The sequence below is a fragment of the Aedes albopictus genome, chromosome 2 (assembly GCF_035046485.1).
Source record: "Aedes albopictus strain Foshan chromosome 2, AalbF5, whole genome shotgun sequence".
NCBI lineage: Eukaryota > Metazoa > Arthropoda > Insecta > Diptera > Culicidae > Aedes > Aedes albopictus.
Window position 1 is genome coordinate 457,337,781 of NC_085137.1, and position 25,197 is coordinate 457,362,977.

A 25,197-nucleotide genomic window follows, 5' to 3' on the forward strand; every position below is an offset into this window, starting at 1 on the left:
TACATTACTGATCAACAGTAAAGTTAGTGAACATTTGATTCAAATAGCAAACAATATATTGTTTGATTAAGACATCAATTAAAGAGCAAAACAAACTTCAAAAATAATAACCCTTAAAACTACAGAAGGATTTTTGGAAATCTTAAGATAAACATCCGGGACGAACATGGGAAACAGCAAATATTCACTCATATTTCTTCACAGACATCAATTTTATCTACACGTTATGGTTTCATGGGTATTATACGAGTATGGTACGTTTTGAAAATTAACACATTTAGGCGAATTCTACGTCTTTTAGAGTGAACGAAATTTGGACCCATTTTGAACGAAATTTGGAACCCATGCACGAAATTTAGCATTTTCAAACAAATCGAAACTAATGCTGTAACTATCTTGTATAATGTGAAGTTGCCTAATTTATATTTTTCTTGGGAGCTACTGTGCCAGCACTAAATATTATTGAAGAAAATAATCTGATGTACTTTATGGTAAAATTTCAGTAGTTTATCTAACTTTGAGAATTCTTAAGTGCACGAAGTATGGGCACCTCACGGTACCAGATAACAGCATCCAAATTCTGACTATGTTCTTCTCATCAGTCACTTTCTGGCACTAATCATTCAAACCAACCGTTTCTAGATAATCTTTGAACAGTATCTATCACTTCCAACTTGGATTGATTCTCACAAGTTGTTGTCTACACTGATCCCCGTTATTCGCTCTTCAAGCTTCTGGCGATATTTAACAGCCACACCTTCTGCTGCGAAGCACTGGGTGTTGAATTATAACGGTCGCTAAGTACACATGGTCAAGTATTTGACAAGGAATGTACCAAAGATCAAACATCTGATTGACACTACCTAATGAAAATTCGATCGAGCTATAAAAAGTTGTTTGAGCATTGGATTATTTTTTGGACTATTTGACCCTGTGTACTGAGATCCTAAGTTTTTGAGCTCGCAACAGTTGAAACTTTTGCTCAAATCTTTTTGACAACAAGATAGTGAACAGATCGATGTTTGATCCCTTGTCCTTCATTTCGCTGCAGATCACAATTTCCACCCCGTTTTTATTGATAACGGAGTGAGGGCTTTCCTTATCAATGAAAGGATCGCGATTTGAGAACCTCGTCACTTCCACTAAGTTCTTGATAGAAGCGAAAGTCTTCCTTTGCCTGCTATTGCATGTATTAAGTTTACATTGTGTGGAATGCTCCATGATACACCGACCAAGTTAAGAAGTTAAGAAAATTCTTCGACTGGTCCGCAGTATCCGGATTGGGGATCTTCTTCTGGATGATTTGGAATCCGTTGTCCGGTTTTTTCGGGTATTGCTCCAGAACTTCATTCCAAATAATTTGAGTAGCTTTTATGGGATTTCTCCATGAGTTTATTGTGAGATACCTCTAGGAATTCAGTCTTTGAGTCTTCTTAGAGTTTCATCTAAGATTATTTTAGGTTAACTTGTAGAGTTTTCCTATGCAAAGTCAAATGATTTCTCCAAAAGTTATTGTAGTTATGCTTGAGGGGTTATTTCTGAGACTCCTCCGAGAATGTTCTAACAATTTTCTTGGAATTTATTTGGAAAATCTTTATTCCTTAAAAAGATATCTCTTTGGTTTTAGCTGAAGTTTATGAAATCCCTCCAAAATTTCCTCCGGAAAAGCCACAAGAAACTCCTCCGAGGACTATCTTCGTGTTCCTTTTGGCTTCCATTTGTAATTCCTCCATGAATTTGTTCTGGGATTCTTCTAGAAATTCCTGCGCGGATTTCTTAGGGGGTTGCATCTGGAATACATTCAGAAAATCTCATCGGTCTATGAAGTCCCTTGGAATTCTTCCTGATCTACTTTTAGGTTTCCCCAATGAGGTTCCTTCGGGGAATCTTCTGAAGATACTAAAAACTTGTTATTAGAAGGCATACAATGTTGAGAGAAAAATTTGTGAGAAAAAAAATTCGTTCTGGTGGGATTCGAACCTACGAGTTCGTATTTGTTGGATCGGCGCTTCAGCCTACTAAGCCACAGAATAGAACATAAAGGCAGTGTTCATGGTGTAGGCTCAGAGTTAGTTTATCTTTCTATTTCGTAGAATCGTTAACTGTTGTGTGGTTTAATTGGTTAAAATGCTTGGCTAGCGAATACTGAGTCGTGGGTTCGAATCCCACCAAAATGCGTCTGTGCCTTCTAATTACAAGTGTTCAGTATGTTCAGACCAACAGGGAATCTGGTAAATGCTAGTAAAGGGTAACATGTAACATTGTCCTCCAAGAATACTTTTAGGATTTCTTTGGGTAATCTCGTACGATTCCGCTCGGTTTTCTCTTGGAATTCGATAAAAAGTTTTTACCTCAATACGGTGATTTGTTCGAGAATTCCTCAAGGCTTTTTGCCTTTTTTCTGGGATTTTCCCAAGGGATCCCCTTAAATTTCATATGGGGTTTTGTGCAGAAGTACTTATGGGAATTCTTCCCAGTTTTTTTCCTGAAACTAATTCAGAGATTCCGGCTGAGATTTTTGAAATAGATCCTTCTGGAGCTCTCCCAGAAGTTCTGCATATGATTCTTCCAAAGGTTTTTCTGGGATTCCAACGGAAACTTATCCTGGGATTCCACACAGAATTCCTTTTGGTATTCTTCCAAGAAATTCTTTTGGGGTTCGTCCAAAAATTTCCCCGGGAGTTTCTTCTGTGATTCCAGCAGGAGTTTCTTTTGAAATTCATCCCTGCCTTCGAACGTGGAATCCTCCAGAAACTTCTGCTGGATTCCTTCCAGAATCGTCTTTGGGATATCTCCAAAATTTCCTACTCCATACTGGAGTCATTCTTGGAAACCTCTTGGGTTTCAGTCTGGGAATCCTCTAAGAGTTCCTTCTAAAAATCTCCGAGAGTTCCTCCTGGGAATAACAAAGAGTTCCTAAATAATTCCCTAGATCGAAATCTTGGATTAATCCCCGGGAAGAATTCTCGGAGAAATCCCAGTTTAAACTCATGGAAAAAGTTTAAACTCAAGGAAAAAGTTTCTTGAGCATTTCCCAGCAATTCCTGAAGGAATCCTTAGTTGGCATTCGTGGAGTTACACGGTTAGAGTTCCTGGACGAATCCCCAGCTGGAATTTCTGTAGGAATCTTCAGAAAGAATTTTGGAAGCACTCTTAATTTATGGAAAGATCTTCAGAATGAGTTTCTGGAGGAAAGTTTTTGGCAGTGGCGTCGCGTAACCTCACTTTTTACCTGTGCATCGACCCTAAAACTTGCAATTGCAGGGGATTTATGATCAAAAACGAAATAGAAATGAGTGAAGGCAGCTATTCTCATCATTTACAATTATTAATTATTACAAGCAAATTTGTTCAAAAAATTCAAGAATTTAACTTGGTGCACAGGTAAAAAGTAAGGTTACGCGACGCCACTGATTTTTGGAGAAATACCCAGAATTAATCACTGCATCAGAAAGAAGTAGTTTTTTTAAGAATCTCCAGAATTGAAATAGGTACTAGAGATAATTTCTAAAGGAATATCCAGAACGAATTCTTGGAAGAATCTGGAAGGATTCACCAGAAATAGCTTCCGAAGCAATTATATGCAGAAATTGCTAAAGTGATCCACAGAGGAATCAGTTTTGTACCCTTGAAATTTCGTTCTTTAACGTAAAAGGTACAAACTAAGACGGGCTTGGTGGTCTAGTGGCTACCGCTTCTGATTTATATGCAGAAGGTCCTGGGTTCAATCCCTGGCCCATCCCTTTCCTCTAGGGCTGTGCATCGTGGCGGTTTATCGGTATCGGCGATACGCAATTCATCTCATATCGGTATCGGCGATATATCGGATTCCGAATTATCGATATCGTATCGATATCCGATAACTTTATTAAAAGGCAACACACACAAAAATGACGAATATGTGCGCCTTTTTATAAAACATATGTTACAAGTGAACATATGGGGTCAATGCTGTTGCTAAAATAATTAAATTTATTAACATTAAAATTAAACTATTACAAAGTCTGACCTTAACATTTAAATTAATTGGAAATATCGGAAATAGTCAGCCTTTATCGATATCGTTTTATATCGGTATGAGCAATATCGGATATCGTATCGATAAATTTGATCCGATAATATCGATATTATCGATAATATCGATAAATGCACAGCCCTACTTTCCTCCTACTTTGTATCTTTCTATATACTTTCTCTCTGCTCTCTACATATACAACTCATGTATATTCACATGTTCATAGCCATCGCTAGAACAGAAACGGGTTGAAAAAGCCGTTTCCCTTCCTTCCAAACTTTCACAGCACAGTGTTTCAATCCTATTAGAAAACGCCTACAAGTTATGCAATCAAGCGAACTGTCCGGACATCTTCAAAATAGTAAAAACACACAATTCTATCACCTTACCCTGGTATCCACACACCAATGTGTGAACCTTCTGCCAACCAATTCCCACCAACACTCCAACATCCGCATGAATTTGTGCTGGCGCAGAGGTATATTCGGTCAGATGTGGATACAAACGATTGCAATCATCACTTCCTTACCCTTCCCCAAATTGACCTGCAACCTGACGTGGCAGGCGCCATTGTCGCCTAAAAATAGAAGATCACCAACGCTCACACACTGAAGATGCCTGCTAGTCCCCGGCAGATATCTCATTGGTTCCTTGTGTGAGTGTAGCTGGTCTGGCGATACTGGAGTAGCATCTACGGGCGGTCAATCAAGCTCAAGCTTTTAACGTAAAAGGTACAAACCTAATTACACTCATTCGAATATGATATTTTGCTTAGATGGTTCAAAAAGTCGGTACAAGATCCACAGAGGAGTTCCTGGACAAACCCCTAAAAATCCTGATGGAATCACCCAGACTTAATTCTATAGGAATATCGAGAAGGAACTTCCCAATGAATTCTTGCAGGAATCTGTGCAATGAATTTCTGAAGGTCATTCGTTCTGAGTGCTGCATGCATTCACAAAGCAACCACATTAATCGGGTTTCATGAAAATGTTAAGTTCGGTTAAGTCGCATAGCACCTTCGTCTTCAAAAGTTTACGGCAACTACAGCATCCGGCTCCGGAAGCTCAATCCAGTTATCGAACGGCGCTCGCTAACTGGACTATCGTGGAAGCCAAGTTATCGAGCGGAAGCTGTACTTTGTTACTTATGATTATTTCTGCTATTCTACTAGGCAAGTCCTGTTTTTGCAAAATTTTGTAAAAAAAAATGTGGGTGACACAAAATACACAGTCGACGTGCAATATTGTATATTGTGTGACGCGTTGAACAGTTTAAGTACTATCTACGTTAGATTTTGAACTATGTGCCCCTTAAAACTTTTGTTCAAACATACACATAAGCATTCAGGTATCTCATGTAAGAAATCTTAAATTGTATACGTCCATTTACTAGAAATATTTCATTCAATCATCATCCCATCGCTTACTTGTCGTCGCCCATTGAATGAAACTCAAACGCAATAAAATACCTACCCATACAATTTTTCAAGATTTGTAATGCTTTCCAAATTTCTTCTCTTTTTTTCTCTCCCCTCTCCCGTTTTCTCTTCCCCAGTCATCCAGCTGAACAGCGACATCGTCGTGACCGGCTTCTCGCTGGAGCATATCTCTAAACTGCTTGCACCAAATGGACAAATTGATTCCGCCCCGAAGAATTTCTCCGTTTGGGTAGGTTCCTCTACTTATAGTTTTTTTATTCGCTACATTAAATAACACATATACGCTGACTGACTACATTCCTCATCATGCAAGAAGAAAAAAAAAATCGAAAGAGTAATGATCATTTAAGTGGATGATAAACATGCATGACTTGCTTACCTGTGTCGTCATAGACTGACACGTCGTAGAAAAAAGTAGCGTTAATCGTATAATTGCATGCCAAATGTTTAACAATCGTCTTATATTGCCGTCATGCAACGTTGGAAGTCAATAAAAATTGTATGGACGCATCCAGCAGTAGTACATCAATCAGCAAATCTATTTATTTTATTGTGCCATTTACTGTACACTGAAAAAATCGATGAAATTCTTATCACAGCAGCGTCTTCTTTTTAAAAGGGACGTAACCAATAAACAAAAGTTGGATAACAAACGGAATAAGTTTCAAGATTACCACATGACTGCTTCATGTATGAAATCTACGAATTCATCCATTATTATACAATGTAACGCAAATTGCAGCGCCCAATTTGTTTCAGTGTAGAGTAAATGAGGCAAAACTGGAACACTGAGCCACAGCTGCTAATCCATCCTTTTTCCGTCCCATTCCGTGCAGGGCCTCGCGAGCGAAAACGACCAGGAACCGGTCCTGCTGGGTAACTACCAGTACCTGGACAATGGCGCCGCGCTGCAGTACTTCCCGGTGGATGATCCGACGCGACCGGAACTGGCCGGCCGAGCGTTCCGCATCGTGGAATTGCGCATCGAAACCAACCACGGCAATGCGCACTACACGTGCCTCTATCGGTTCCGGGTGCATGGCGAGAGGGTTTAGAGGGTGAGAAGAGTTTCGTCGTTGTAAATACTGAGGTAAGGTAGTAGGATGGGAAAGTTTTAACGTGATTCCGATCGCGCGAGGAATCGTAAGTTGTTTTTATTTTTTTGTTTTATCGCCTAAGTTAGGTTTTTAAGATCGATGTTAGGGACCATGATAGAGTGGTGCAATAATTTTACCATATAATGTTAGGAAGAACTCACAAAATCGCCGCAGTCAGGAACCAAATGTTTAGCTACTTAAGTGACACGGTAGGTATAGTTTTCTACGGAACTGCTTTCTTCCGCACATAAACGGTCATGGGATTCGTCCGGTTCTACGAAACCACGTTGATCGTTGCACATTGAAGTCTTGCTAACTTGCATCCATTTCGCTTCATACTAACTATTAAAGCCTAACTTCATCGTTTAGATTTTGTTTAGTTTGTGGATGAATGCGAAATTGTGCGTCAGTATGTGTGAAAAATACACAGTTGTGAGATTATGAATGATTGCCGATTGTCGGATTTTTTGTTTTGGTTTTTAATCATCAATACATTTTTGAAAGTTTACTGCTGTTGACTGTCTTGAAAATTACTTTCTCAAAGTGATGATTTTCAGATAACGTAGGTATGGACAAGTTATAATTATAAAAAAAAATCACAGCTCTGGTGAGATTTGCACTCACAACTCTTGTACGCTAGACCCTCGTTCAGACCAGCAACGATACATATGGGATCGAACAAGACGCCATTGTGCAGTACTCTAAACGAAAATGCCTCATTCTGTGCTTCAGTAAGACCGGAAATTTTCTTCTGTGCGCTTCAGACGTTTTCATGATTAAGACGGACGGAATCACTTTCTCTTGGAATTTACTTCTCTTGTTACTCTTGCTTCATGGTCCAGGGTTCGGAATTTAAAAAAACACGGACACGTTTAATGTTTCCAGTGAGCAATTCGCTCTTTGAAGGAAGCACGACACTAGACAACAGACTAGCATGCAACGCCCAGTGGCACAGCTGAAAACTTTTCCTAACAGCTACGGCGGGAATAGCACTCACCAAATTCACCCAAAAAAATGTTTTCAAGGAAACATAACAAAAATTGTGCCGTGACGGGATTCGAACCTGATCGCTAAAACATTCGCGAAACGATCTCTCTAACCGCGCCGCCACGTCAATCACACAGAGGCAGGAGAAAATTTACTGTAAAAGTGGATACCATCTGCGTCATTGTTGCAAAGAAAAGACAACAGAATCGACCAAAAAGAACAAAAGAAATTCTTGCAACTAGGTATATATGTGAGCCTGAGCTTAATTGACCGCCCGTAGATGATACTCCAGTATCGCCACACCAGCTACACTCACACAAGGAATCAATGAGATATCTGGCGGGGACTAGCAGGCATCTTCAGTGTGCGAGCGTTGATGATCTTCTATTTTTTGGCGACAATGGCGCCTGCCACGTCAGGTTGCAGGTCAATGTAGTGAAGGGGAAGGAAGTGATGATTGCAATCGTTTGTATCCACAGCAGACCGAATATACCTCTGCGTTTGCTCTAATTCATGCGGATGTCGGAGTGTTGATGGGATATGGTTAGCAATGGGTTCACACATTGGTACGTGGATGCCGTAAAGTGATAGATTTGTGTGTTTTATTATTCTGAAGCTGTGTGGCACAATTTGCTTGATTGCATATGTCGTAGGCGTTATCTGATAGATTGACACTGTGCTGTGAAAGTTTAGAAGGAAGGGAAACGGCTTATTCAAACCGTTTCTGTTCGAGCAATGGCTATGAACATGTGAATATATATGAGTTGTATTTGTAGAGAGAAGGGAGAAAGTAAATATATAGAAAGATACAAAGTAGGAGGAAAGGGATGGGCCAAGGATTGAACCCAGGACCTTCTGCATACGAATCAGAAGCGGTAGCCACTAGACCACCAAGCGCGTCTAACTTTGATGATGTAAATAATGAGAACACCAAGAAATAAAGCAATGAGTAAAGTCACGAGTCAACTCATGCATGATTTTTTTGGCGGTGAGTTTGACGAGTCAAGAATCGCTCGTGAAACAACTCGACCATGAGAAATGAGAATTTGAGTCTTTACCAAACCCTGGAGAGCATGGTAGAGCACGACAGTTTGTTTTTAGCCAAAACAACGCACACAGTTATGAAAGTTCAAAACATAGAACTCAGTGGTACATTCAATTTCTCATATGCTTCCGTATCCATCAATCATTTCCATTCGATATGCTCATCGTTCCATAACGGCTCTCTGTAGTATTGTTTTTCACCCTGCACTAACATCCTAATACCTTGCCATAAGTAATTATTGTATGTACATATGATTATATATCCTCCGTACAGCTAGGCTGAAAGCAGTTCGTCTTTACCTTAAGAATAAGCAATAGACGTAAGTTAACGATTTGTCATAAGGGTAATACGCTCTTGTATGTATGTTTAAGATGTATGTAGATATGTACAACAATAAGTTACTTTCAGGTCACCATTACCAGCAGCATATAGGTTAGAAACCACATGGCAACAGTATCATAGCAACTACTATTTCCAACACTTACCTACCGTAATAAGTTCCAAAGTCACCGATCCTACTTTAATAATATAGTTTAAGATTTGTTTGTTTCACAGTAGGGCTGTGCAGAATTGCTAACATAACAGTTACAGTTGGTTTCTACAATGGAGAAATTCTCAGCCCTATCAGAAATTCATGTTAACAATAGCATCCGATTGAAAGCTGTATATTAGGGTGAATAGATATTAATAATGCCATAATGTAATTCCGATGATTACGTAACATTTTATGACGATTGATTGTAATCAGTGAACGTTTTGCTCTTAATTTGCTTTCGTGATTTTTCAGGTAACATCTATGATTCAGATATGCCTTCAAAGTATGCATAAGATTTATACATTTCAAGCTTAGTCCAGAATTCCAAATATTACGAAAAAAATGTTAGATTGGGACCAAGATTGGGACAAATTGATGTCCTTTGGATATGTTGTTGCTAATTTGGAACTTAGATTACAATTCCAACATCTAAACTAATTTGAGTAATACTTTTGGAAGTGTTACGATCCTGACAGATGATTACAAAAATTTACACGTAGATTTATCGTACTCAATTCATCTGCTGATACGCAATCAATCTGCTTAAAATTTGGCATGTGGGGATGATGCATTATTATAATTCACCCTAGTATTCATTCATTGGTCGGCAGTTGTCGGTAAGACTACCATGTGTTCGTACAATGTTAGTTGTAACTCCAACCGTATTTTGTGATTAGGTAACTTCTTGTGTTTGTAACTCCGTGAAATACAGTACAAATTCGTTGTATATTTTTCCTTTGTTGCATAAATCTTTTGTGTTCTGTTTTATAAGTTTGTGCTTTTTTAAAATTTCGTCTAATAATAACTTACATACCGAGCAATTGATAAAATAAAACTTTCAGGCGGCCTTTATAGTATATCAAATTGCTAAACAATATCAATGTGTCCTTGTACGTTTCACTGCAACAGTGAACTGAAATTAATAAGCAAATAAATGAACTGAAATCAAATGCGGTGCTTCGGATACCGTTCATGGCGCTAAACCTTCCGAAATCCTTTCGTCAGGCATGGGAAACACTCACTCAATCGTTGCATTCCGCATTCTTCATACTAACGTCCACCACATGTGTACCTACTCTGATGCGAGTTTGTCAAGAAAATCCGTTCGGCGTCCATTACGTTGATTACGTTCTCTAACACTGAATCAACAATTTGCCGCCATAATACTCGATTCCAACATTCCAACGTCGGCATTCTTGCTACATGCTCTGCCCACCGTATCCGTCCAGCTTTAGCCACTTTCAGGATGTTGGGTTCACCACAGAGTGCACTGCATAGGCTTGTCCTGTCTCCTACCAGCATGTACTTTGTTTTAACCGCATTCACCATCATTCCGACTTTTGCTACCTCACGTTTCAGGCGAGTGTACAGTAGGCCGTCCCTTATTTTGCAAAAATCCAAAATGTTATAAGTTCGTTAGTGGGAAATGATCGTTTCAGCTAAGAAATGATCGTGTCAAAATTTGAAGGCCGTATCTCAAGGCTAAGTGGTCCCTCAAGGGGCCTAAACTGCCGTGAATCGCATATCTGTCCCATTTGCATAGGAAATCCAGCAAATATGGGACTGATATGGGATTCACGGCAGTTAAGTTGTCAAAAATAGTATGGGACCAAAAAAACATGTTCAATAACTCAAAAACGAGTAGAGATATCGCAATTCACCGGTTTTAGTAGAATAGCGTATTTGTTTTGTTGAAAAAAAAAATCATGTTTTTTTGGTCCCATACTATTTTTGACAACTTTAGGCTTCTTGAGGGACCACTTAGCCTTGAGATTTCTTAGCTGAAACGATCATTTTCCACTAACGAACTTATAACATTTCCAATTTTTGCAAAATAAGGGACGGCCTCCCGAGCAAAGCTTGACAGCAAATTGAAAACTAATTTTGATGTTGTGATATTGCAAATTATGATAACTCAGGTTGTTGTCATTTTGGTCGTTTTAAAGGTTAAAACATCAAAAATGAGAGCAGAAAAATGTTCCCGTAACAGCAAGTTGAAAACAATTCCTGATGATGATTATCCTGGGCTTGTTAGGGGAATATCTGTAAATAAAAGAAAATCGGGTTAAGTACGGTTCCTTTGAATTCCACTAAGAATTTGCATCCTTTGACAGATACGTATTTCGACCTCAACTGTAAGGTCGTCTTCAGTGTCTTGTACTTGACTCGACTCGACTCGAGAGTCGTTTCAGCTAAGCGTTTTCAGCTAACAAAAGCAGGATGAGGACATCTTCCCCTGTTTACTCTCGGTTGTTACATGCAGCACGAGTTTGTTGGTCGAAGCTTGCGCGCTACATCTTAGGCAGCTATGTAATTTTTCATTGTTTCGATACCCGCCCACGTACGTGAGCAATTGAAATGATGGACAACATAGCCGCCTATGATGTAGAGCGCAAGTTTCGAACAGCAAACACGTGCTGCATGTAACAACCGAGAGTAAACAGGGCAAGATGTCCTCATCCTGCTTTTGTTAGCTGAAACCGCAACTAAATTGAATTTTATCATTATATCGCCCCCTTAATGCTAGAACTAGGTAACTCGTTTTGGGAAGTTCGGGTGAAAATGGCTGGTAAAACTTATCCTGCTATAAAACAAACTCATTGTTGGTTTTAAAAGATGAATCATGATGTGTTATTGTCGTTTCAATCGATAAACTTTTGTTTTTGTGGGGTACGTTCAGATATAAACAAATTGCTCACGATTTCGTTAAACCAGTTACCTAGTTCTAGCATTAAGGGGACGATATGGTCTTCTACAAAGGGGCCGTTCATATACCACATGGACAGAAAGCTCATGGTTTTTGACGGCTTTGGGACAGAAGGTCGAAGGACAAATGGTCGAAGGACAAAAGGTCGAAGGATAAAAGGTCGAATGGACAAAAGGTCGAATGTACAAAAGGTCGAAGGGACAAAAGGTCGAATTTTAGTAGACCAATTTACCAGCTGGTATTTCTCGCTTATAAGACAAACATGTTTGAGAAGTCTTTGTTGCCGCTCATTGAAAGAAACATTGTAGTGCTGTTATAGAAATCATATGCATTTCAGTCACTAACATTTCCATAGGAAATTTTTCCTTCTTTTGTTTGTAGGCTGTTCTTTCAAGTTCTGTTAATGGCAATTTAGTTTCGTTTTTTGTTCAGGAATTTTTCCTTCTTAAATTTATAGGCTGTTCTTTTAACTTTTGTTAGTGAAATAATTATTGACTCCTTAGGGACTTATTTTTCAATCAGAAATTTTGCCTTCTTCTTTTCAATATCTGTTCTTTCTAACTGTACTGCAGAAACATACATTAACTACTTGTGCTTAGTGATCCTCCCCTCTTGGATTGATAGGTAGATCCTAATAATTATACTGTATAAGTAAACAATTTCATTTTGTTTGCTCATACAGGCGTTACGCCAAAAATTGAGAATTTTCGATCCCCCTCTCCCTGTCCTATACTATATTGCTTGTTACACTTTTGCAAACCACCCTCCCCCTATAATCGTGACGTACTTCATGGATCACCCCTATAATACCCAGAGATTTGTCCTTTTCTAATTTATAGACTGCTTGACTTTATTTAATCGCATTAATGATTGGAATTTCAAATGAGAATATTCCGATGTATGATTCATCCTTCTTCAACCCATAGGCTGTTCTTTCAAGGAATCAGAGATGGCATGCTCCTCAGTGCGAAACGTGTGAAGAGAAAACATACACTCTACACACGACTTTCAACGAGAGCGAGGGTGAACTACGCAACTTTTTTCACACACAAACCACCCGCTCACCCTCAAAATGAGTGCTCAAACAAATGTTACCACAAACATGTTTTATTTCAGTTTCTGCATGCACATTTTGTGCGCACAGAAAATGTGCACACAAACATTCGTATTGAGAGCGCACTCAGTCGTGCTTCCAGTGCAATACTGTGTGTACCACAGGAGTATAAAAGTACTTGCTTGTCTAAGACATCACATAAATCACAGACAAATAGATGTGACACTAACGAAATTTCAATCTCATATATCTCATGATCCTGATTACTTAGAAAGTTGGTGTCTTCGGCAAAGTTGTTTGACTGGTCAAGGACTAACCGATAATAAGATTTAAGATTCAAAATTCCACCGCTAGGCATTGCTAGTGAGCTAACAAATTTTGTTTTTCATAAATATCAGGAAAATTTGCCAAAAAATGCAACTAGCGCCGCGTAGCTGTTGAAACTTGAACCAAACGGTAATGATTCTGAAAGCCCTTGATCTACCAAACCATATTGCCGAAGACACCATCTTTCTACAAAATGAGGATGCTGAGATATGCGAAATTTAAAATTTGCGCCGCCTAGTGGTAGAATTTTAAATCTTAAGTCTTATTATCGGTTAGCGCTTGACCAGCCAAACAACTTTGCCGAAGACACCAACTCTCTAAGTAATCAGGATCATGAGATATATGAGATTGAAATTTCGCTAGTCTAACACATCTACTTGTCTGTGATTTATGTGATATCTTAGACAAGCAGATGCAACACTGACAAAATTTCCATCCCATATATCTCAGGAACCTGATTACTTAGAGAGTTGGTGTCTTCGGCAAAGTTGTTCAGCTGGTCAAGGGCTTTCAGAATATGGGCCGTGTGATTTGTGATTTCACCGCTAGGCGGCGCTAAATAGCGTACATATTTTACATTTAACATATCTCAGCATTCTGATTCTTTAGAAAGATGGTGTCTTCGGCAAAATTGTTTGGTAGATCAAGGGCTTTCAGGATAATTATCGTTTGGTTCGAGTTTCTACAGCCAGGTGGCGCTAGTTGCAATTTTTTGCAAATTTTCCTGATATATGTGAAAAACAAAATTTGTTAGCTCACTAGCACCACCTGTTGGTGGAATTTGGAACCAAAATATTCTTCAACTGTAAGTCCTTGACCAGCTTAAGACGTCTGCTTGTCTCTGATATCACAGGATTTGATACCCCTTAGCGGGTTTTGGACTTACTGGCATGCTTTCGGTTCACCAAATGCTCAAACAACACTGACTCCTTTAAACACACTGCGTGTGCACTGAGTTCTGTTTTTTGTGCGTGCGCGCAGAAATTGCGCACTGGGATTATGATCTGCGGGCTCTCATTGCTCTCACGCAGCACTCTAATCACATAGCATAGCATAGCATAGCATAGCATAGCATAGCCGACCGTACACATCCTGGGGTGGCTGTCGATAGAGAAGTTTAATGCGCCAGAAAAGTTGCCTGGGACTTGACAAACCTTTCATTTAACGAACTCTCGACCAGAGTTTCCGATTGCTCATGTGTACATAAATGTGACAGCGAGCCTCCCACCAAATTGTCTCCCAGCACTTCAAAATCGCAGTGTGCTGCGCTGCTAGGAGGCTCGCGAAAATCTGGTGGGTGCGAGCTAGGCACATAGCTCCTGGGGAGCTCGTCTCATGCGCTGCGTGAGCTGTTGGTATCTAAGGTGAAAAACAACTTCTTGGTAACGAAGAACCTCAACAACTTTTTTCCGTACACAGCACAATTGTCTGGTTGGTCTATGCGATACGACTAGGGACTCTCAATGCAAAGGTTAAGGTTTCAATTCTCGTTCGTTTAGGAAGTTTTTGTCGTGAAATTTTCTAATTTAATCAGCGCATGAGACGAAGCTCATGAGACACATCTTGAGAAAAATGAGGCGCACAACTTTCAGTCTCAAAATGTACTGTGTTCCTGGGAGCTTGCTTGCAATGTGGCTCCCGTACATGGGACTACAGCACGTGTACATCAACTCTGCTCTCGACACCTGGCCAGGTCCTTACGATCAGCGGGGATGGGGAGGAAATGTTGATTAGATATCTACTCAGAATATGTCCAAGAACTTGGCCCACTTCATAGATATCTGGAGTTGGATGTGGATGGGGTGTTATGGGAAGCTTTCTCTGGCGAAAAAGCACATGACAAATTATTAAAAATTTAGTTTAATCATTTACCTGGTTACCGCTGAAAGAGTAAATATTAGTAGTAAATATAATGATTTAACAAAAGATTGATTACGATACGATTGGATAATTCAATTGAATACGCATATAAAACAGTTGATTATTGTGAGAAATCAGTCCACAGCTTCCGAGTGAGAGCTCCACAGCAAGTCGTATGATCGTCAGCCACATCCGTTCGGTCCGATGTCCAACCAAACAAAAAGCACCTTGCGACCAGTACTGAATTTCTCACTGATATTACGTTCACTTTATAGCATGGTGGTTCATTTTCACCGGGAGACTGACCGCGATCCGGTAATCAAAACAAGAACGACCCGATACGTATACACACGCGATGTAATCATCGTGGACCAAGTAACCTCTTCAGCCCGTTTGCAATCAGCATACTCTTCAAGACATTTAGACGAAATACTCGGCTTACAACGGCTAACACCCTCCGAACAGTGCTTGCAAAATGAAGCGTTTTCCCCCGGACGAATCAAATTTTGCTCCTCTTTGACCGACGCTGCTCAAGCCAGAGCGGTAGTTGTATACGTTCATTGGCTAACATGCTTCAGAAGCAAGTGGGAGCATTAGCAATCAAATTTATTACTGAGAGTGAGAAATGGTAGTTCATATGCGTGGTGGCTCTCTGAATCTTTCTCTTCGCCGGCGTATACGGCAATGAATATACTTAGTTTTTATCCTGTTATTACAGTGCAAATAACATAAACTCAAATTAAATCGATTACAATAGTCACGTACAACTTTCCCATACCAACAGAATGATTGTTTTTACAAGTTTTAAGCAACAAATAAAACCACTGAATCATTTTCCCATCTTCACACTCACCGCAGCAACTGAGTATGAACGATCGCCAGTCAGTTTGCTTCACAAGTAAACTGACCGATGAGGAACAGCAGTCGCATTTCTCTCACGCAGCACTCTAATCACCCGCACAAAAACTCTGCGTGAGAGAAATTATGTACATTTTATTGTGCGTTTTTTCTCTTTCTCTTTTGTAAGGTAAATGAAACTGAGAAGTTCAGTGAAAGATGAGCGTAAATGGGCACAATTTCTGCGTGACATGCCATGCAAGGAATATTATTTTCCATATTTAATCTTAACTTAACATTACTTTTCATCATTTATGGGCATCTATTTCGAATTGCAATGCGGTAAAAATTGCTGCATATAAGCTATTGCAAGTTTTAGAAAACAATTCCTTATTTTCCAATAATGATTGTTTTGAAGTTGTTGAATAATTTTGCTATCACTCGTTCTATTTTTTAATCGTCGTTTTTCTGTCGAATTCTGATCACTTTTTTATGTCTTCCAATTTGTCTTTAGTCTATTTAACCTCTTTACCCTTTTAGACCTTTTGTCCATTCGACCTTTTGTCCCATTCGACCTTTTGTCCCATTCGACCTTTTGTCCATTCGACCTTTTGTCCTTCGACCTTATGTCTTTCGACCTTTTGTCATAGATTCGTTTTTGACCCCCTCCCCCTCCTCGTGGACAAGCGTGGACTTTTCATTGCCCCCTACCCCCTCCCTCAATGTCCACGTGGACATCCAAAAAAAAGTTTTTTTTTTCATATTTCTAAAATAAATGGAAAAAGTGATTTTGAAAAGTTTTTTAATATTGTTTTTCAGTTGTCAGCTAACTCTCGATCGGCTCGGTTGCCTTTTTGCTATCGATCTCAGCGTTGTGCTATTGTTACAAGACTAACAATCACGAAAAAACACCGTAGTCGTTGATTTCAACGTACTACCCAAACGTCCCAGCCCGGGGGAAGTGCAAAAATTCATCCGTGATCAATTGAAACTGGATATGTCGATGGTGAGAAATCTCCAGATGCACAGTATCCGTCACCAGACGCTGATTGAAATGGCCAGCCTGGAAGCAGCAGAGCGTCTAGCTTCTACCCACAACATGAAGCACTGTCTACTTGGAGGTGGAGAAGAAAAAATACATTATTCCTGTATTTATTGAGGATATGGCAATTAATGTTAGAGTACATGATCTACCACCGGACATGTCAAATGCCGAAGTAGCGGATCATATGAAAAAGTACGGCAAAGTTAAATCCGTCGTTAGGGAGGTATGGAAAAAATACTTCGCAGGAACGTTAAATGGAGTTCGAGTTGTAAGAATAGAGCTGAAGGAACCGATTCCATCATATATTCGTTTAGGCGATGATATGAGCATGGTAACCTACAAATCGCAAATTGCCACCTGTTTGCACTGCGGTTACAAAGCACATCCCAAAATGAAGTGTTCGGAGGCCACATCCAAAAAGACAACGACAACCAGCGATGTACCTCGTCCATCGCGACATGCAGAACAGCAGCAGCCAGTCCCACCAGCACCGGCACCGCCGCAGCAACAACAAAGCGAAACGGAAAACAATGAGGCTGGCAACTCAAGCGGTGCACTTTCGGAGAAAAAACGCAAACGAGGACGAACTTCAGACCCGGACAAATCGGAGATAAGTGACATGGATTGTACCCCAGAAAACCCCGATGTTAATGAAAATAATGTATTTAACGAAGAATGGTATACACGTTAGGAACAGACTTGCCCACATGCCAGCCAATCAGAAGACACCATCGATCGGCCCATCGATCGATGCAACGTGGAAGTGATGACCTAGCCAATTATCCAATCGAGGTGGCAACGCGCGCCCAACCAACGTGGACGACGACGGATCGGAAAACATCGACGCAGACTTTGGCCGGGACCGTTTTGCTGAGTCGATAGGTTTAGATAATAAAAGGTTTAGCGGTAGAAGTTTTGAGTCAGTTCCGAGTGTGAAGTGAGTGATATTTATTGTAATCTATCAATTAAGTGAAATAAAATTGTTTTTTTTTATAAACTCTGATAGCTCAGAGCATTTTTGGCGCAGTCTTGTAGTCAAGTGGTGAAATTTAGTGAAAAGTGTTAACCGAGCGGACATCGTTTATCACATTCATCAAGTTTCTAAAGAGGAGCAGTTCTACGCACAACCGAGGGCACCTGTAGTCCAGCATTAGCTATCGTGGAGCGGATATCCAGGATTCGAGGCTATAGGAGGATTGTTCCCGCCATTTGGAACCCGTATCCCAACTTAACTCGGACTCCCTGATGAAACGAATCATCTTGTAAGTACCAATTTTACTACTACTATTACAAAGTGAAACAAAAAGTGCATTAGTGAAAATTCTATTTGTGGGGAGAGCGAATATTGAACCCAAATAATTTTTATTTTGATGTGCATTAAGAAAAAAAAGTGCATTAACGGAATTTGTTTGAAGTAAGAGCGAATATCGAACTCAAATAATTTCTGCTCTAGTGTTCTCTATTTGAGCAACTGCTCACAAGGTGTATTGAAATCATATTTGCAGCGAGAGCGAATATCGAGCTCAAATCTCATTACCCACTACAAAAATTAACACACACGCGAAATCTAAACGAGCCGTGCTATTCAACGTGAATAGAAACATAACAATGGCCAACGAGCTTACGAAAGAGGAGCTTATCGCTCACATTCAACAGCTTACGGACAACCAGCAATCGCTATTCGACACCATAGCGAGATTGCAAACGAAAGCAGAGGATCCATTTTTGGCATACCAAACGCCTGATCCAATAAAAATTTTAAGCCCATTTAGTGGCAACAAAAAAGAAACCCAAGCATGGCTTGAGGACGTGGAAGACACGTTAAATCTTTTTGAAAAACATAAAAATACTCCTACGTATTCCCAGATAATTCGTGCAATCAAATCCAAAATTATCGGCAATGCAAAGGAAATCCTAATAGCAGCGGGTAACCCAAACACTTGGGAGGACATAAAAGATGTGTTATTGAATGCTTACGGGGACAGAAGAGATCTGGCCTCACATTTCCAATCATTATTTTACATCAGCCAGGGGAACAAAACGATAACGGAATACTATAACACAATCAAAAGCATAGATACGGCAATTAAATCAACCGCTTCGGTAATGGAAGACTATAAATCCAGTACGAAAGCGATAAATAAATTAATCGGCCTCATGACTCTCACGAGATTCATTGACGGTCTAGGGGAAAAGTTATCCATGCACGTCAGAAGTTATCGGCCCGAATCTTTGGAAGAAGCCTATAACATAACCATGCAATATTCCAACGCTGCTTATAGACAGAAAATGGAACAAAAACCTAATACCCCACAACATTTTTCCAAACGCCCTTCAGGCTATCCGAATCAATATAATAAACCACAATCTAATAATCCAAACAGCAACCAAGCCTCCAGTCACTCTGGACAATTTAAAAATCATACATCAAAACAGCTGATCGACAACGACGTCTCAATGAGAACGTCCCGTTCAAAAATGCAAATCAACGCACATACTAACGGCAAAAGTGACGACAGTAAACCAGAGTCAGACGAACCAGAATTTGATACCCCACCGGTCGTCGACACTACTTTGGAATCCGATGAGGACGATTACTTCATTGGTGAGGAGCTAAATTTTCTCCAGGGTCTAAGCGACGATCCAAACAAATAAATAACAACAACTTTCTGCCGTACATTACCTTCGTCACCACTAAAGGCGAGTTGAAATTCCTAATCGACACTGGCGCGAATAAGAATTACATTTCTGCTGACCGCGTAAATCTAGAGTACTGCGACGTCGTTAAAGGCGTAAAGGTGGCAAATATTAAAGGGGCTCATGAAATTACACATTCGGTTTCATTTGATCCATTCCAGATTAAAAAGAAACTGAAGTTTTACGTTTTTAAATTCCATGAATTTTTCGATGGTCTGATTGGATATGAATCCTTGAGAGACCTAAAGGCTCAACTGAATATTTCAAAAAACACCTTGAAAGTCGGAAGAAAGGAATTTAAATTGAAACAAAAATTCCTCAACGACCTAAAGATCAATACAACAGAACAAGAATTTCAATATTTGACTTTAAAAACTTCAAAGGATGGAGATTTTACAATCACAGATGAAAGGAATTTCGGTAAATTTTCAATTTTACCGGGAATCTACAGAAGTTTAAATGGAAAGGCGACGGTAGCAATTCAAAACCACTCAAAAATACCTCTTGAGATAAATATGAACCAAATTGATATCAGGCCGGATAAATGTGAAATTGCAGAGAAACCGAACATCGAGTTTTCTCAGAAGCACATCGATTACCGCCTTAGGAATGAGCATATGAACGACGAAGAGAAAAAAGCTCTCGAACAGGTAATCCGTAAAAACCTAGAAATTCTTTACGACGAAAACGAAAAACTTACGTTTACGCACAAAATAAAACACAAAATTAGAACTACCGATAATTTGCCGATCCACGTCAAATCTTACAGATATCCACAAATTTTTGAACAGGAAATTCAAAAACAAGTGAAAAAAATGTTGAACGATGGTATAATCAAAGAATCAATTTCTCCATACACTGCACCTGTATGGGTTGTACCGAAAAAGGCAGACGCCTCCGGGAAAAAGAAATTTCGATTGGTTATCGATTATAGAAAACTAAACGAAAAAACTATTAATGATAAATACCCAATACCCGATATAACCGATATATTGGACAAATTAGGTAGAGCCCGTTATTTTTCCACAATTGATCTGGTATCTGGTTTCCATCAGATACAATTAGATGAAGAGGACACTGAAAAAACCGCGTTTTCTGTGAATTCAGGCAAATACGAATTCACCAGAATGCCTTTCGGACTAAAGAACGCTCCGGCAACATTCCAACGCGTAATGGATTGTATGCTCAGAGATTTAATCGGAGTCTGCTGTTTCGTCTATATGGACGATATTATTATATTTTCCACTTCTCTACAGGAACATCAAATGCATCTTGACTTGATTATGAAACGGTTAAAGGAAGCCGGACTAAAGATTCAGCTTGATAAGTGCGAATTCTTTAGAAATGAAGTACAATTTTTAGGTCACACTGTCACCAAAGACGGAGTGTTAACAAATGAAGACAAGATCAAAATTATAAGGGCATGGCCAGTACCTAAGAATGTTAAAGAAATCAGACAGTTTCTTGGAACCTTAAGCTACTATAGGAGATTTATCAAAGATTTCGCTAAACTAGTGAAACCTTTAACAAAATTACTCCGAAAAGACGTTGAATTTGAAATCACTCCAGAAATGGAGGAATGTTTCAAAAAATGTAAGGAGATACTCGTAAGAGATCCGATACTCATCTACCCAGATTATGAGAAAGAGTTTATTTTAACGACCGATGCGAGCGATTACGCCATTGGAGCGGTACTTTCTCAAGGTACACCAGGCAAAGATCGGCCAGTAGCATTCGCATCAAGAACGCTAAATGTAACAGAAGAAAGATATAGCACCACGGAGAAAGAACTCTTAGCGATAGTTTGGGCAGTGAAACATTTTAAATCCTATCTATATGGTCGAAGATTTAAACTTGTAACAGACCATAAACCTTTGATTTATTCACTAACCAACTCTAACGATAAAATCGTTAGATGGAAGTTGGAGTTGAGCGAATTCGACTATGAGATCGTCTATAAACCCGGAAAGCAAAATGTCGTAGCGGACGCTTTATCGAGGATACAAGCAAAGGACGAATTAAATGTTAATACAGCTGATGACGATGAGGATTTGGAGACTATTCATTCTGCTGATACTAGCGATGATTATTTCATTAATTGCACAGAAAGGCCAATAAATTTCTTTAAAACCCAGTTAATATTCAGAATAGACAACATTACCATCGATTCGCACGAAGCTGTTTTCCCAAAATATAACAGATACCTCATAACTCAACCAGAATATACCGAAGTCGACATAGTAAACGTATTCAAAAGATGCCTAAATCCCAAAGGAATCAATTGTATCAAAGCCCCTGTTTCTCTCTTACAACTTATACAGGAAACTTACAAAAATCATTTCTCTGCTAATAGAATATTCAAAGTTTTCATTTCAGAGACACTTTTAGAAGACGTCAGATGGGGCAACGACCAGGATGATTTAATCGCAAAGACCCACGAGTATGGTCATCGAGGATTGAAAGAAAATAAACGACAGATTCTCCAAAAATACTTTTTTCCAGAGCTCGACAGAAAGCTCAAAATTTTTATAAACGCTTGTGACACTTGCAAACGTAGTAAATACGATCGCAAGCCCCCACAACTAATACAAAAAAGTACTTTTGGCGACACTGTTTTCGATAGAATCCATATTGATGTATTTTTCATGAAGGGACAAAAATGGCTTACTATAGTTGATTCATTTTCAAAATTCGCAAACATTATTGCGCTTCAAACGAGGACCATAGTCGATATGAAGCACGCAATTACAGAACACATCAGGCAATTCGGTAGACCGAAAACTATAGTTTGTGATCAAGAACCTTCCTTTAAATCCATCGATTTTATCGGTTTTCTTAACAATTTAAACATCGAGATCCACCACGCGAGTAATTCTTGCTCTAATGGAATCGTAGAGAGATTTCATTCTACATTGATCGAACTCTATCGGACTCTTCATTCAAAATTCAAAGATCTAAGCATTAATGAAATAATGAACGTTTTGGTGGACATTTACAATAATACTTTTCATTCTGCAATTAATCAAAAACCACGGGAAGTAGTTTTCAATTCATCTAATTCTACCAACCAAGAAGAAATAGCAGAACATTTTCATAAAATTCAATCGGCCGTCAAAGTCGAGCTTAATAAGAGAAAAATAAATCACGAGAAAAAGTTTTCGGATAATGAAAGCCCCAAACCTCTAAACCAAAATGATAAACTATTTATTAAAAACGGTCAAAGACTAAATAAAGATCAAGACCCGTATAAAATTTCAACAGTTAAAACTAATAATGAGCTTACATACATAGACAGTAACGACATTAAAATACACAAAAACCGGATTAAAAAATAAAAACATAAAATCTTAAAAACCATAACATTATAAAACATTAAACAAATAAAAAAAAATATTCCTTTCCAGACTAATTCTCATCCACCTGGTAAATGCGACCACATACAAGGAAATATCGAACAATAATGGCATGGTCGCCATAAAAATAAAAACAGTACGGATAAGGACAGGATATGAAAGGACGCTACATAAGATTAATTTGGTATCCCTTGAAGATAACATCAAATACATAGAAAAGATCACACACTCATATAAAACCGTTGAACATTTAGAACAAACCCTTCAGGAGAAGTTAACGATAGCTAAGGAAAAACTTTCTAGTTTAATCCCACGTAGAACAAAGAGAGCACTGATGAATGTCCTTGGAACAGCAATTAAATTTATTGCGGGTAATCCCGATAACGAGGATCTGGAGATCATACACGAAGGATTAGGAATATTGCAGGATCAGGAGAATAAGTTAGTACAAAACCAAATCAAGCAAATCCAAATTAACGAGCTTTACAAAAGCAAACTTAATAACATTACAGATTCATTAAGGAAAATTAGTACGACAATCTCTAGAGAATTTAACACAGTACAAAACCTTAGATCCGACTTAGAGTTCATTAATCTCATTTGGAATGCAGACAAAATAATTCATATATTGGAATCCATAGAAGAACAAATCGAGTTCTCCAGATTAGGCCTCATAAACAAGAATATTCTTTCGTTACATGACAAGCAGGCTATCGCAGGGAAACTTAGGAAGCAAAACATCCCCCTTAACTATTTTGACGAAATCTTTCAGTATTGCTCAGCAACTATCGGTATCAGCGGCGGACAAGCGATGGTACTCGTGAAGACCCCAGTACTAGACGAACACCACTACGACCTGCTGGAGCTTCACACGTTAAAGGTCAACGATTCGAGGATAGAAACCGACATAAACCTGGTGGCAAAACACGGCAATCTGATCTACGCTCAAACGACAAAATGCGATATTTGCGAAGGTAACAAGCTTATTGAAGACGAGTGCATCTACAATATCTTAACACATCAAACACCAAAGTGCCCACTCGTAAGTACAAAACAAAGATTCCAAGTCAAAGAGGTCATAGACGGCGTAATCCTTATTGACACTGCGGAAAACATCGAGGTGAATGATTCATGCGGGGATTCAAGAATAATTACCGAACCAACTATAATAGAGATCGGGAATTGCACAATCAGAGCACGCAATTTCACATTCTCCGGTAAAATTGATGTCATAAGCCAAGAAAACTACTTGATCCCAATTTACAGCAAACCTCTTCAGAAGGCAAACTACACGTACAACGAAGAGGAAAACTTCATGCTGCGAATTCAAAACCTGGAAGAACTCAGCGAGATTCAACTTTCGCTTAACAGCACACACAAGAGGGTAACATTTGGAGGCCTAGCCCTCCTGGTTTTAACATTTCTTTGTTTCGTCATTGCTTTTCTTTACAAGAAAACCCACAACAAGGATACCAAGGAGAACCACGTCGACGCTCTGCTACTTAGAGCAAAGAATCTAGGAGAAGTAGAAGCAACCGGTGGTTCCAATACCCAAACAGAAGGAAAGGATCCTGAGAAGAAGCGGCTGAAACTCATCCCAGAGCCAAGATTCGAGCTCCTGAAACATCAAACGAGGACGCTTGATACTTGAGGGGGGAGGCGTTAGGAACAGACTTGCCCACATGCCAGCCAATCAGAAGACACCATCGATCGGCCCATCGATCGATGCAACGTGGAAGTGATGACCTAGCCAATTATCCAATCGAGGTGGCAACGCGCGCCCAACCAACGTGGACGACGACGGATCGGAAAACATCGACGCAGACTTTGGCCGGGACCGTTTTGCTGAGTCGATAGGTTTAGATAATAAAAGGTTTAGCGGTAGAAGTTTTGAGTCAGTTCCGAGTGTGAAGTGAGTGATATTTATTGTAATCTATCAATTAAGTGAAATAAAATACAAACAAGTAGCACAAAATAGGTACCTATAAGTTTTCAACATTGTATTTAATTTAATGTTTGTGAAAGTGTGGGTTCGATTCTTGCTCCAGTTGGTGAAAAATTTTCGTCAAACGGAAAATTCTTCATTGGGTGTTTTTCGTGTAATGTTCATCGCCTAATGTTAGTGATTGTTCAATGTTTAGTCTGTACAGCCTATGACTAAAAGCGGTGTTTTTTAGAATGTTTGTTCAATCTATGA

General features: G+C 39.3%; 1 non-coding gene across 6 annotated transcripts in view; it reads left to right on the plus strand.

Moving 5' to 3' along the window:
* LOC109418966 (klaroid protein) overlaps nucleotides 1-10,070 on the plus strand; it is a 53,349-nt gene extending 43,279 nt beyond the window's left edge. For 5 of the 6 annotated variants that reach the window (XR_009998056.1, XR_009998057.1, XR_009998055.1 and 2 more), the window contains 2 exons: nucleotides 5,573-5,685; nucleotides 6,293-10,070. This is a non-coding gene — a transcript (klaroid protein). The remainder of the gene's footprint in view (nucleotides 1-5,572; nucleotides 5,686-6,292) is intronic. The other variant, XR_009998060.1, reaches the window with a different exon arrangement.
* Nucleotides 10,071-25,197: the final 15,127 nt, after the last annotated feature.